Source organism: Haliotis asinina, chromosome 2, assembly GCF_037392515.1.
Source record: "Haliotis asinina isolate JCU_RB_2024 chromosome 2, JCU_Hal_asi_v2, whole genome shotgun sequence".
In the NCBI taxonomy this organism is placed as follows: domain Eukaryota; kingdom Metazoa; phylum Mollusca; class Gastropoda; order Lepetellida; family Haliotidae; genus Haliotis; species Haliotis asinina.
Window position 1 is genome coordinate 1,866,961 of NC_090281.1, and position 13,248 is coordinate 1,880,208.

Consider the following 13,248-nt stretch of genomic DNA (forward strand, 5'->3'; position numbering starts at 1 on the left):
TATGGGAATACAACTAAGAAGCAATTTTTAAATGGGCAAGGTTTAATCAAATTACAGCACACATCATTGATGAAAAAGGTTTTATTTTTTAAGTCACTTATATACTTCAATGAAGTCTCAGTTTAAGAAACTCCATTTGCAACATGACAGTACCTCTTCCTCTTTGACAGCTAAAATAGCAGGATTTCCAAATTATCAACGAAGTATTAGTTCAGAAAAGTATGCTTTTCAAGGTGCAAATTTTATTGACTTATATTGAGAACTTTAACAATGATAAGTATATGAAATTGTACATGTACATAGTTTTGAAACCGGTTGTTACTTTTCAGCATAAATTGGAATAAATATGGATCGGAGTCTAAAGTGGTGCCTTTTGCTATTTGCAGATTTTTTTCATTTATATTTTTCTTGGTTGTTGTGGAAACGATTGGACTAAGTGAAAAAGAACAGGGTCAGTCAGTGTGAATTGTAAACGGAAGTCGCCACATAATCCTTCTAACTTTTTAAGAATGTATGAAAATGTGTTGTAAACAAACAGCGAGGTGTAGGACACGTGTTACTATTTTAGGGAGGGAATCCCTTCGCGTCACGTGATTCAAAATGGCGTCGCTCAAATGCGATCGATCGACTGAGATGTTTGATGGCTTGCAAATATTTATTTTTTAATATTTTGATAACGAAACTAGGGCGCACATGTAGGTATAAGTACAAAGAAGCCATTCATATAAGTTTTTCGTGCGCAATAGTCGTAACGAGTGCGCGAAAGTGCTACAAAGGATTTCCACCATTGCGGCCTATGGAGGTGCGGCATAGTAACACACGTGTCCTACACCTATCTTAGCTAGAATGCGAGACAAATCTTTTCGTAGCCATCGATATATTTTGACGACACAAGAGAAACAAACGTAGAGTTATCTCCCTTCCATCGATTCACATTCGCAAAACATCGGTAATTTCCATGCATTAGAACCGAAAACGAAGAACTGAATGAGCTGCCATTGGCAGCGGGGTACACTGCCATGTACCTCACTTGTAAGTGGAATACATTGAAAATAATAGAAGTCCACTTAGCCAATCAGAAAACGACATTCATGTCCGAGGTAAGATAGGGTAGATTGTGAAATCAGTCATTTCGTGAAATGATACAAAATTTCAGTCATTTCATGAAATGACTAAGAGGGTCAGCCATTTCACGTCATTTTGCATAACCAGAATGAGAATACATTTCATGAAATTTGACTAAATACCTTAATCTGCAAAAGAGGATCACAATTTCAACATCACTTATTGTCACAGTTAAAATTATTGTGGCAGCGACTGTTGCACTTCAGGTTGGCTTTTACCTGCATTTGCCTGTGTTTGTTTGACACTTGCTGTGTCCAGAGCAGCCACACCTCACAAACCCCTGTCCACCACATATAGATGAAATGTGATTTCTCGAAACGACTGAAGTACAATGATTGTTGTTAGACAAAATGACACTAAAAGGCTTAATCATTTCATGATTTCACTGATTTCACAATCTGCCTGTAACATACATGCAAGACAGATATTTGTCTGTGTGTACATACAAGACAACTGACTACGTGTCTTTACGAGAATTGTCTGTGTGTGTAGATGAGACAAACAATTGTCTGATGTGATGTGTGTGTCTGTGTGTGCACATGCTCAATGTCATGACTTTTGTAAATATCTTCTGGGTGTGGATCAAACTGCAATGTCATTTCTAATGAAAGTCGCACCAGTAGTGAGAATATTGAATGGGTATATGCGCCTGCGGTGCTTACTGAAATCTTTTATCAGATGTTAAGATGTTATTTATATTGAGCATATTAAACATGTTGTTGCATGTTGTTGTGGACTTATTAACTTGGTGATGTTTCAAACCGAATTCAATGCAAAATCCTCATGAGAACAACGATTACTCACGCTCACTCACTCACACTTACACTTACTCACTCTTGCACTCTCACACTCACCCACTCACCCACTCACTCTCACACTCGCTCTCACTCATCAATCTTCTGAACTCACAACACAAACATATACACACACGCACGCACGCACGCGCACACACACATATACACATACAAATTCTAAAGCCCACTAGCTGATCACAAGCTGTAAATACATACTCCGCACTCACATGCAACCAAAAAATCAAACATAATTAAAACACATCTATCACTTATTCATGACATATAAGATACATTGCTGCTTTTTAAAAAACAAATAAACAAAATTATAAGTTCCAATTGCGTGTGGTCAATGATTGATGCTGTGTACTGCTTGTTGTCTTTAGCAGACAGCCAGGCAGGCATATAGGTGTGAATAAACCAGACACTGAGCTTTCTGAGACAGAGACTGCTTACCACAATCAACATGCATACTGTTTCAAGCTCCGCGAACCTATTCACTGCGCATGCGTCATAGACGCAGCGCAGCACAGCTGTTAAAACCAGTTTCTTCCCCAGCGCTGGGGGAAATGTAGTGAAACGTTTGAACGTTTTTTCCAACTTTATAGGTTGAATTGGCATTGGCATACGATTATACAAATGTGTAAGTTTATATGCTGGTGAATCTCCTGGAATAATTGGCAATTGGCATTTATGATTTGTTTCGGTAAGTGCATATCGAAAGGTACCAGAATCTGCAAAGTTGTGTTTTACGTTGCATGTGACTTTTAATAGATTCGTATTGTTGCACTCAATGCTGTCACTGATACCATGGCAACTCTCAAACATTCCAGTTGGCTCAACTAGCGGCGCCATTACTAGGCAAAACAAGTACAGACACGTGACCCTGAAGTTTCTTCAAGGAGACAGGCTCCTTTGTCAATATACAGGGTGTCTGTAAAACAAGCCTCCTGTGTGACAACGGGCCACGTGTTCTCAAGTCATCAACATGTATCGGGTAATGGTTCCACGTATTGATTTTGCTAGCAGAAAAGATCAATGTTGCTGCATACAGCTGCCACCACATCATTGATTTCACTACTGAATGAAGTCACAATAACACTAAACACATCGCGGGCATATCAAGCAGTGATTCAGCGAGACAACCAGCCAGCCAGTCTGAAAGCAAGCCAAGTCAGTCAGTCGGTCAATCAGTCAGTCAGTCAGTCAGTGAAAGTCAGTGAAAGTCAGTCAGAAATTGATTGCTATTCAGCCAGCCAGTCAGCCAGCCAGCTCGCGTTGTGATATCGCAATATATATAAGTTCATCAGTAAAATATGGTGGTATTCTACTCTCATCAGATCTATCTTGTAAAGACAGAGTTCTCACTAACAGTCAAAAGGCCAGGCAAACTATAAATTCTTTATGCTCATTGTGTCTTAAAAATACTGAATGAAGAATTACTTCATTGAGCAGGCAACAGTAGCTGACCCTAATAAAGATCTTCCAAACGTTAATCTGAATACTAACAGAGCATATTTGACTGATTTACATCTCACTCAACAGGATGTTCAAGACGTGTTATCATTAAACATTAATAAGGCAACATGACCGGATCGGATAGGAAATCGTATTTTACGTCTGGTATCGTCTTTTTTGTCTCTACCATTAACTCATCTTTTTAACAAGTCATTTCAAAACATCAGTCTTCCAAGATACATGGAAAGAATCATTTGTCATACCTATGCATAAGAAAGGTAATATTAACGACCGTTGTAATTATAGACCGGTTACTTTGACATCTTGCTTATCGGAAGTCTGTGAAAAATGTTTATTTAAATATGTCTTTAACTTCATGAGAGATAATGACTGCCTTTCAAACTTACAATATGGATTTATTCCAGGAGATTCACCAGCATATAAACTTACACATTTGTATAATCGTATTGCTAAAGCTATAGATAATGGAAAAAAAGTTAGAGCTGTATGCTGCGACATAAGCGAGGCATTTGATAACGTTTAGCACAAAGAAATTACTCATAACCTTAAATCCTGTGGAATAGGCGGAACATTATTGAAATGGTTTGAATGTTATCTATAATATCGAAAGCAGAGAGTAGTTATTCAGTGTAAAAAGTCAGGATCCAAACCAAGCCGGAGTTCCCCAAGGATCAGTTCTCGGGCCTCTTCTATTCTTAGTATACATTAATGGCCTAGTTGATGGAATCGAAAGTAATATACGAGGGGATGTCAAAAAGTTTTGAGTCTCGCCCTGAAAAAGCAAGATTTTGGAATTCATACTGCTTTATTTTTCAACATAGTCCTCTTCCAACTTCACACACCTCTCCCATCTGGTTTGCCAATTGCTGATTCCTGATCTGAAGAACTCTACATCTTGGTCCCCTAAAAAGACCCTCCACAGCAGCGATAAGCTCATCATCATCCTGAAATTTCTGGACCCGGATGTGTTTTTTCAGTCGAGAAAAGAGGTGGAAGTCGCTAGGGGTTAGGTCTGGTGAATTGTGAGGGTGAGGAAAAATTTCGTACCCGCACTCGCGCGCAGTTTCCATTGCATCCCGACTGGTATGGACATTGTCCTAGTGAAGAAGAATCCCTCGCCGGATCTTTCCTCGCCGCTTCTCTTTCACGGACTGGCGTACCTGCTTCAGAAGGTTAGCATAGTACTCTCCATTTATTGTCGTACAACGAGACAATTAGTCGATGTGGATAACACCTTTACTGTCCAAAAAATACTTGCCATAACCTTCTTTGGGGACCTGGTCGATTTGAACTTCTTTCCATGACATGTTTCCATTCCATTGACTCCTGATTGCTCTCAGGATGGTAACGAGTCAGCATCGCGCCCCTGATGTTGACGAGAGAAAGCTTCATGTCATCACAGCATTCTTGGGACCCATCTTGCACACACCTGTGGAGATTGTCATGGAGTATGCTGTTAATGGATCCATAGAGAGAGCCCGGTTGCAACTCGTGCAGGGTGATACGACGATTTCCCATCACTAGTTCACGCACAGTGTCAAGGTTTGCTTGGGTGGTACTGGTTGAGGGTCGTCCTGGACAGGTGTCATCATCTAAGCTCTCTCTTCCTCGCTGAAACTCTTTCATCCAACGTTTGATGGTTGCAACAGAAGGGGAAGACTCCTTATAAACAGCAGTGAGTCGCTCTTCAACCTGCTTGGCCGCGTTGCCCTCCAGGACAAGAAACTTTATTATTTCTCTATATTCAACCATGTCCATTTTTCACTTTCACTAGGGGGTATATCTCTTCTACAATACACTGCCATTGATGAAATACATCCAGCTATGTGATCCTACCGGGAATATGTAGCTAGGGCACTAATATACGTTAGGTGCCCCGCCCATTATTATTTGTCAAGTACAAATATGCAAGGCTCAAATTGTTTTGATGTCCCCTCGTACGTCTCTTCGCAGATTACACGTCACTCTACGTGATAATTGACGATCCTTATACAATTGCGTTTACCCTAAACCCAAATCATGTGTATCCCAATGGGCAGAAATCTGGCAAGTTAAATTTAATCCAAACAAAACTGATACCATCCAATTCTCACGTAAAACTGAACATTCTGTAAAACCTCCCCTCACCATGAATGGTACGGTCATAAAAGAAGTTCAGACTCATAAACACTTAGGTATTACCTTTCAGGATTACTTTGGCATTCCCACATCAATGAGATGATCAGTAAAATTAGCCCCATGATTAACTGAGGTTCTTGAGAGACATTTAGACGTCGGTATTCTAATATACGATGAAATGTTATGGATGTCAGCTTCTTCTTTATTCTTTTCTCAACGTTTCTGGACTATTCCTCAGGTGGATGACGAAGGGGCAAGGAATAGCCCAGAAACGTTGTGAAAACAATAAAGAAGAAGTTGACATCCATAACATTTTGTCGTATACCATGATTAATTGATTCGTAGTTTTAAATATAGGCTGACCCCCCAAACATTGGAAACAATGTACAAATCCTTTACTCTACCACTATTTGATTATTGTTGTCATCTCTGGGACAATTGCACAAATGAGCAATCGTTGTCACTAGAACACATTTACTTAGATGCCATACACACAATATGCGGCGCAGTCAGAGGTACGAGCCATGATAAGTTGTATAAAGAGACAAATCAAACCTCCTTAGCGAAAAGAAGAGAAAGATGCAAATTAACATTGTTTTATAAAATGGTAAACCGCATGGTTCCTGATTATCTTCGTGATCTTGTTCCAGGGATTGTATCTGACAATAATAATTATAATCTTAGAAATAATGAAAACTGCCAAACTGTCAGATGCAGATCTACAAATTACGCCAATTCGTTTCCACCCGATACAGACAGACTGTGGAATAATCTACCTACTAATGCGACCAGTGCTTCTTCTGTTGGACAGTTTAAGAATCAAATCACACCCCGCACAAATACTGATATTAAGTTTCATCTAGACTATGGTAGTCGATTCTGTCAAATAATACACAGTCGCCTTAGGCTGGGATGCAGTGACTTAAACAGTGACAAATACAACCGTTTCATTTCTGATAATGCTTCTTGCTCCTGCTCACATGTTCCTGCCCACATGTTCCTGCTCACATGTTTCTTGGGATGTTTTCCATTATTTCTTCACGTGTCCTAAATATAACAATACACGATGTGAATCATATTTCTATAAGAAAAGTTTCTCACTACGGGACGTGCTGAATGGCAATAATTCAGTTTCATATCAGACAAATATGAATATTCTACACTCATTTCATAAGCTCATCACTGCATCAGAACGATCTGATTCTTAAAACATCTAGTAGGTAATAACTTCCGTGTATTAACTGGCCACGAAACAAATATGAAACAAATATTAGTAAAGCTACTACGTTTACCTCTTAACGTCACTTAAAGCTTATAATATCAATGCAATCTGTTTCTATGTTGATGACTGATTTTGTTTATCGTACGAAACATTCTGTCAATGTATAGTATTATCATGTAAAATTTCCACGTACAAATGTGAACAAAGTATTGTTTTGGAGAGGCATTAACATAAGCCATACAGGCTTGTTTGCCAATCCATTTCCAAGTGAATAATCTATGTTTAAACCGATAATGAATTACATCCAGTTAAATGTGTTAATATATGGAAAAGAATGATTTTACCCACAAGTTTCCATGCCTCTGCTGTATGGCAAAAACATTGATTTGTTGGAGAATAGCCAACGATATTTCGTTAGATGTATTCAAAGGTTCAACAGACGTATGTCAACAGATTCTGTGTGTGCCAACCTAGATCTCTGGACAATGGTTGGATACATTGATAAATGTAGATTGTTAGTCCTAGGAAGATTAATATGTAGCAACGCTGTTCTGTGCATTTATATCACTCACTGTTCACTTAGATAATAACCCAGGCAGTATTTGCAACACTTTGTTATGTACTATACGAAAGTATAATTTACTGGAATATGTAGCAACTTGAAATATGTGCAAACTGGTATTTTTCCGTCAAAGACAGCTTGGAGAAGATTGGTTGTAAGTTCTATCTTCTCTTATGAAGAAGCTCAATGGAAATGAGACTCTCCATAAGAGAAGATATGTCCAGATATGATGTAATAAGCCAAACACTGACCACCTTATTTTATAGTGTGAATCTGTAATGGGCCAAAGAAATCATTTTTATATGACACTACTTGACATACTGGATATAGATGTATATGTATTAATTGGAATGCTGGATGATGAAGATGTCCTTGTACTCTTTTGTGGTGCCAAACTTCCGATCCCTGGCATTGACGAAACAGCATGGCTAACTATCATGTTACAATTTTCAAACTATATCTATTCCTTAAAGGACCACTAAACTCAATTTTTTTGGTACTCATAAACGAAACACCATTTTTTTAAAAAAAGAACTTGTGGCTAATTAATAGCAAGCGCTTAAAAGTTGCTAAAAAGCCGTCTGCTTCTCTCTCGTCCGCAAACGAAACGGCAGACAGGTTACGTAACTCTGTCGCCAGAGCCCTACAGTGACGTCATAAAAGGAACGATTTCCCGTTGAATGTATAGAAAATGTGTAGGAAGCTCGTCATTTTCCTGTCATGCAAAGACATTGTTTCTCGATGTCACCAAAGACATGCCGAATTGTGTTGCCGTCAATTGCTCCTTGGGGTCGGGTGATGATGTCACTATGCACAGATTTCCACCAGACTCCGTAGTTTGTGCTTAAATTGGCTAGTAGTGTGTGCAAAGTGAGCTTTGTGGAAGCCTGTGGTATATATCCTAAATCGGATGGTTCGCCCCCAACCACGCTTCCAGGATAGAAAATGGAGGTCAAGTTTCATCGAGTTTATAAAATCAAGACTGCTTACTACACATTGCTGACCAAAAGGATTTTGCATGGATATATCGCTTTCTTCCTCGGAAACGAGTTTGTGGTCGAAGTGACAATATTATCGTAAGTAATATCATATTGACCCCTTATATTGCCCGATTCCAAGCGTGAAATTGTTATGTTACAAGTAATGTCATGTAAAATCCTAATGTCCATCAATAAAATACATATTTTACTACCAGTAGAAAGTAATTTTGATGTTGTAAGTCAGTGAAAACAAACTTAAACAGCATTCATCCTCAGACGGGGCGCCGCCATTTTTGAAAATCCTGAAGTCACGGGCAGTCCGTTAGAATTATTGAGATTATGATTTGTTCTCATCAAGTTAGAAAATCAAAACTACTTTTTACTGGTAGTTAAATATGCATTTGAATCATGGCCAAAAGGATTTTGCATGACACAACTTTTAACATAAGGACTTCTTCCAAGGAAGCAGGATGGGGGTCGAAGTGACATTTATATCGCAAGCAATGTTATATTGACCTCCACCTCACTTCCAAGAGTGAAATTGTTATGTTATCAGCAATGGCATGCAAAATCCTATTGTCCATCAATAAAATACATATTTTACTACCAGTAGAAAGTAATTGTCCCTTTGTAAGTCGGTGAAAACAAACTTAAATAGCATTCATTCCAAGACAAGGCGCCGCCATGTTTCAAAATCGTGAAGTCAAATCCATTTGAATTAGTGAGTTTACATATGGATTGTTCTCATCAAGTTAGAAAATCAAAAGTACATAAATATGTATTTGAATCATTACCAAAAGGAGTTTGCATGACACAACCTGTAACATAACCTAAGCGAGGTCGGGATCGATGTGAAAATACTGCGCGATAAATTTCTTCACTTGCTAAATTTACTTGGTTTGTAACGTTCACTCACCTGTATGTAGACACTTGTCAATATACAAGTATATATAAATTTGGTCTTATAACCCTAATTACTTCATAATCATACTCGCATGCATTTTGATACTTAATAAAAAGAAGCGATCTGAGAATGTATAACAGGTATGTAATATGTAAACATTTCATAGTTTTCCTATATGAATCACGCCCTAGTGTATGTCGTCTGCATCATTACACTTCACGACGAAAACAATGATTCTGTTGAAAGCTACGACAACTTATTAAAAACAAAAATGCAAATATCAAAATTATAGGAGAAATGCCAGGCTATTACCTTCGAGGGATGTATCCATCAATATCCGCAAAAACAAGTGATATATAATTCATCTGCAGATTTCCCAAGGGACGTGTCTTTTAACAGTCTAATATACGAAAACGTGATGTGTCGTTTCAGGTTTTTCACATTGCTGTATAGTTTCATTGGTTACCCAAGATAGCACACCTGGCAACTAATTGCATAATGTGCGTCATTATTTTTAAAAAGTTTTTTACTTAGCCAATAATGAAAAATCAGTCAATGTATTGACGGTTAATCCTTTGAAAGAAGGGTGTTGTTTTTACACGTAGAGTGTATTCAGTATAGATTAGTAAATATATATACATAAACACTACCCCATTTAAATCCGCATAAAGCTAATTAATCAATCGGTTAATCCTTCGATCGATCCAGACACGAGAAATGCCAAATGGGGGCCTTTGTCGGGTAATCTAAGTGGCGTTACCACTAATTATACCTGTTATAAATTCATTGACTGAGCATCAAGTGAATGATTACAAATAACATGTAGGTTTATACCACCTATCACGGATTATAACCTAGCGACACCAAGTGATTTTGACAGAATCGTCTATGAAAACAAGGGTTTTAACTCGAAAACTAGGCAAAGCAGGAGACAAAACTAAATGATAGTAGATTGTGAGAACATATAGCTTTCATTTTCTCAACAGCTTTCGCTATTTCAGCGTTGAACAAACCTGTAAACGAAATAGTTTAACCCCTGAAATGTAGATGAATACTGCACAGACCCTCATTTCTATACCCACTATTACGTCACGGAGACACGCCGCTCTGATTGTTTGAAATTTCGTTTGCGGCTGAGAATTGTGCACTGTTGACAAAAAGGTCGATTTAAGGTAATTAAAGATCGAAATGAGCAGTTTTAATGACGCGGTTTCGTTTATAACGATGTCAGCAAATGATTTTCCATTTGTACCCTATTAGAGTATGTGTGACCTTTAAAAGACTCTTTGATGTATACTTTCTAAACTACCACCCATTTAAATTCATTCATTCATTCATTCATTCATTCATTCATTCATTCATTCATTCATTCATTCATTCATTCATTCATTCATTCATTCATTCATTCATTCATTCATTCATTCATTCATTCATTCCACCTACTTTTCCTTGGATGATGACATGTATGAGCAAATTCATAGTTTTCCCATGGGCTCCCCTCTCTTTCCCATCGTCTCTGAAATCTGTATGACCTCCTTTGAACAGCATGCTCACAGTACCAACGTACCCAATTCACCACTGAAACTGAAACCAACTCACACCTTATCTCACAAAAGCCCGACTCCCATTCGCATCTCACTACCCTACATCGGCAAAACGTCACATCATATCAGTCGTTTACTTTGGCAGCAAGCAAACAGACACATACTTCCCCATGGTCACATCTCTCAAAACCACCGTTAAGGCAAACGGTAGGAACACACAACAAACCAAATCGGCCTAGAGGTGTGGCAGCAACTACATTGGTGAAACATCCAGACCACGCAACATACGCATCAAAGACCATAAAACATTTATGAACAAAGCAAACACCAAATCTCCAAATTTCCTAAACACAACATCAACCGGGACATTGTCAAAACATTTACAAACATGATTAGACTCATGGGAAATTGGCCGACAGAGATCAAGGCTATTGCATCCCGTCAGCTTACAACGCCCTTATCCACTCTGGCTTCTCATCAACCTCCCTAACTCACATTCCTCTTCACTGTCTTCCCACTAATTAATCATGACTTATGACGATGTTTGCAGTGACGATCTTTTCCTAAAAAGATAATCTATAGCTCCGACAACACCTCACACCTAAACGCATTCTACATGGGTGGTCAAAGATGGATAATTATAAAAATGAAAACAGTAGAAACTAAAACAAAACTCACCGAGACGGGTGCTCCTTCGAGTGACACCGTGTTTTGATTGTGAGTTTCAGAACGCGACCGACAAATCACGGAACGGAGTCGAGAAATCTCCGAAGATTGCTGAGCGTGTTTCAAGTATTACCGACATTGTTTCTATTATTACCGATATCGCTGCAACTGTTTCGCTAGTGCTTGGTAACGCTAAGCGTTATTCTCCCGTGTGGATCCGGGGCAGAATGTGTCCACAGTACCTAGAGTCAAATGCAAGAAGGCGATACGCGATGGCTCATGTGCCGAACCTCTGAATTCTGTATTTCTTGGGAACGGTGTCATGGGCCGAACCAGACTGGCATTTATTCCTTTAGTCATTACATGTTTTTTTTTACATCTGGAGTATAAAACCCCTGTGACCCTAATGTTGTAGATTGGTTTCCGCTTCGACATTGTCCTTGTTGACACTCCATGGTGGGTGGGGAACAGGTGTCGAATAACCATGGCTCTAAATGCTTCTCCTGGTTCATCAAATCACAAGCGCCGTCATGTTGATGGTTCATCATCTGACGAAGAAATCCTTCAACCCGTCACAGATTCTTTGCCGAGATTTCTCATCATTGCATGTGAAGATGGCACTCCGTTAAAACTTAATCCATTTGTCATTGCTAAAGGCATTACAGGTATCTCAGGCGATGCCAAGAATGTTTCAGGTCTCCGAAGTGGTTCTATCCTAGTGGAATGTGCAAGGAGACAACAATCAGTTAATCTGCTGTCCTTAAAACAGTTTTTAACACTAAAGTTGTTGTCTCGGAGCATAAGACGCTTAACTCATGTCGAGGGATAATCAGGGACCGAGCTCGGGACATGAGCGAGGAGGAAATTGCAGTTGAACTAAACAATCAAGGAGTTACGGCTGTTAAACGCTTTATTAGGAAACAAAATAATGAACTTGGCAAAACAAACACTTATCTCTTATCCTTTCGTCTTTGCATTTCTTCCAAAATCAATCAAAGCTGGTTATTCCAATATCGGTGTGGAAGCCTATGTTCCAAATCCCCTCCGATGCAATAAATGCCAGCGATTTGGACATGGAACAAAAACTTGTCGAAATGACACGGTGTGCTCTCGTTGTAGTGGTAAGCATGAAAGCACTGGTGCACAAATGCTATCGATTGCGCTAACTGTAAAGGAGAACATTTGGCCTCGTCAAAGACTTGTCCCTTTTTCCAACGAGAATCCCAAATTCTTAAAATCAAATATATCCAAAATGTTTCTTTTCTTGAAGAGAAAAATGGTTCCAAATCCTTCTGGAACTCCCGCCATTAAATATTCAACTGTCATTTCTTCCCCACCTCCAGTCGTAAAAGTTGCCACCACATCCTTCATGTGTCAGATGTCAATTTCTTGGGTGGCAGATCAACTCCTTTTAGATGACGTTTGTCAGATGTCCATGAAACAGAGAGACACATCCGTATCATGTTCTCAGACAGAGTTATTGTCGGAATCCATAAATGACGCTACATCTGAACCAGATATTCAAAACGGTAAAGATGCCGGTAATCATAAACAATTGTCAAAGAGTGAAAAGAAAAAATAAAGTGAAACACCAGGGCTCTCCAACACGTCGATGTACCTTCTGGGTCATCTTTTGTAGAGATCACAATCCGACTGAACCTTTAAAGATGGAGGTCAGTCCCACAGTCCCAAACCAAGGAAACAGACCCCACTCCCAATCAAGAACTCCAATTAAGCCTCCATGAACTCAAATGCCATTATTCAATGGGATTGTAGGGGACTAAAGAAAAATCTTAATTTTTAATTCATACAATTATTATTCACCTCCAGCGCCAAAGGCCAGTCGAGGGTCTTTGA